This window comes from Tupaia chinensis, unplaced genomic scaffold, assembly GCF_000334495.1.
Source record: "Tupaia chinensis unplaced genomic scaffold, TupChi_1.0 Scaffold000605_1, whole genome shotgun sequence".
In the NCBI taxonomy this organism is placed as follows: domain Eukaryota; kingdom Metazoa; phylum Chordata; class Mammalia; order Scandentia; family Tupaiidae; genus Tupaia; species Tupaia belangeri.
Window position 1 is genome coordinate 1,908,607 of NW_006160123.1, and position 2,785 is coordinate 1,911,391.

Genomic DNA, 2,785 nt, shown 5'->3' on the forward strand with positions numbered 1-2,785 from the left:
AGCTTGGCTGCAGCTGGGGCCCCTCCGCGCTGCGGACAAAGGGGCTCGTGTCCACTGCCCAGGCCGCGCCTTTCCCTGCCCGTCGCCGATCCGGCCTCTGCCAAGGTCGGGGTGGAGCGAACCCTCCTGTCCCGCATGTGACCCCGCGTGTGGCCCCTGTCCCTAGCGGGCCAGCGGTGCCGCCCCTGCCAGAGTCGGAGGTGAAGAGGTCGTGGGGTAACCGCGTGTCCCACCGCGCTTCGGGGCACATTGGTGCAAAGCTCAGGCACAGCCGTCTGATTTGGGGCCGTTTGGGTTTTCAAGGGTCAAAATGTAAAATTTTCTTGTTGCTTTTGACCCAGGAGTCTCTTCCTCCTCTCTGGGTCTTGATCCCAGAGAAGGGAAGAAAAGTGCCTGCGTTTACTGAACGTGGGCTGCAGGCCAGGCACTCTTCTAGGCGCTTAGACACTTTGTTTTGGTTAATCCTCAAAAGGCTTTGTGAAATAAACATTATTGGTGTCTTCCCTATCATTCCCTAAATATTTTAGGCATCAGTTAAATCTTTACCATCTCCCAGCTCTTCCAGTTACAGATTGTACTAAGTTTGGGGACCCAGAGATGGCGCGTTGGTACTAACGTCAGATGCTGTGCCCGCGGACCCACATGGGAGGGCTTCCGGGCTCCCACCCAAGGACCTGCCTGAGTGCCCCCGCGCACGCCTGCACCTGCCCTGTGCCGTAGTTCAGGGCTGGCTGAAGCTGACAGTGGGTGTTGGGAGTGTTTTCTCTACCTCCTCTTTCTGTCTCTCTGGCTCATGGAAGAAATAAGCGTTTCTAAATTTTACTAAAAATGTTTTAAGGTTTTTGCCTTAGAGCGCATGCACTCGCCAGAAAGAGACAGTGAAAGAGAAAGTGAGAAATCCACTCCCCCCAGAGAGGATGGCCATACTGCAATCCCTTCTCCTCCATAATCTTTCTGGGATTTGGGGTACAACCCACATGCACCCAGCATGAGTCAGAAGCTGCTGGATCCAGGACTCAAACTGTAGCTGACCATGCTGGAGTCCAGCACCTTAACCACCATGCCACCTGTTGGCCCCCATATCTCACCTCTCATTCCAAAATAAATGTCAGATGAATCAAAATGAAATGCTGAAAAAATACATTTTAGAAGCACTAGGAGAAAATAGGAGTTTTAAAAACAACCTTGGAGTGGGAAAATGACTCCTGAGTATGACAGGAAACCCAGAAACCACACACACACAAATGCTCTAACAACCACCAAAAAACACACATGCTATAAATCACAAAGAAATAATTTCATGGGACCAGCAGTTGGCGTTATGGTTATGTCGCTGTACTCCCATGTAGTGGACTGGGGTTTGAGTCCTGGACCCAGTGGCTTAATCTCACACACCAGGCCCATGTGCGTGCATGCCCAAGATCCCGAGAGGAGAATGGAGGAGAAGGGATTGTGGCGTGGCCATCCACCCTGGGGGGTGATTTCTCGCTTTCTGTCTCTCTGTCTCTCTGTCTCTTTCTGGCGAGTGCACATGTCCTATAGCAAAAACCTCTCCAAAAAAAGAAAAAAAAAAGACAACTTAATTTTTAAAGCATATGACAAATAGTTCATTATGAAGAAAATTAAGATGACTCTTAAACATGAAAAGATGGTGCACTCATAAGAGAAAGGCAAATTGAAGAACCCCTTTTCACTTATCAGATGGGTAAAATTTCACCTATGGAGGGTAAGCTGGCAATATCAACCCACATTTTTAATGTATATTATTTTGACCCAGCAATTTCTCCTTTTGAAATTTTCCTGTAGATATCTTCCCAAAAGTATGGAATGATATATGCCTAAAATTTGTTTTGCATCAGGCCAGTTGGTGGTATGGTGGTGAAGGAGACTGGATCCCACATGGCTGACTGCACCATCTGAGGCCCAGACCTAGCAGCTCGAGAAATGTACCGGGCATGTGTGTGTACGTGCCCAAAATCCCAGGGGAGAGTGGAGGAGAAGGGATTACGGCGTGGCCATCCCCTGGGGGAAGCGGGTTCCTCACTTTCTCTCACTCTGTCTCTCTCTGGCAAGCACACATGCCCTATAACAAAATCTTTTAAAACACACACACACACACGCAAGGACCAGCAGATGGTGTAATGATTATGTCGTTCGTTGAACGCCCACGTAGTCTCTCACAGTTTGAAACCTGGACCTGGTGACTTAAACTCACTTCAGGCAAGTGTGTGTGCATGCCCAAAATCTCAAGAAGAGAATAGAGAAGAAGTGATTGTGGCATGGCCATCCCCCCAGGGTGTGATTTCTTGCTTTCTGTCTCTCTGTCTCTTTGGCATGTACACATACCCTATAACAAAAATCTTTCTTAAAAATAATCACACACAGGACCAGCAGGTGGCATAGTGGTTAAGGGCACTGGACACTCCTACATGGCTGACCACGGTTTCAGTCCTGGACCTGGTGGCTTGCTTTCTCACTTTCCCTCTTTCTCTCTCTCTGTGTGTCTCTCTCTGGTCAAATTAAAATAAAATGAATGAATGAATAAAAGTAAATAAATAATTCTTTAAAAAAAATAATAAACACACACACAGACTTGAATAAGATATCTTCCCAGATGGGTCTGGTTTGCAGAGCATTGCGGGTTTTTTTTTTTTTTTTCATTTTTTTCAAGTTTGTATAGGGCACATGTGCTTGCCAGAGAGAGACAGAGATGGGAAGGGGAAGTTAGAAATCATTCTCTAGGGGGATGGCCATGCCACGATCCCTTCTCCTCCACTGTCCTCTC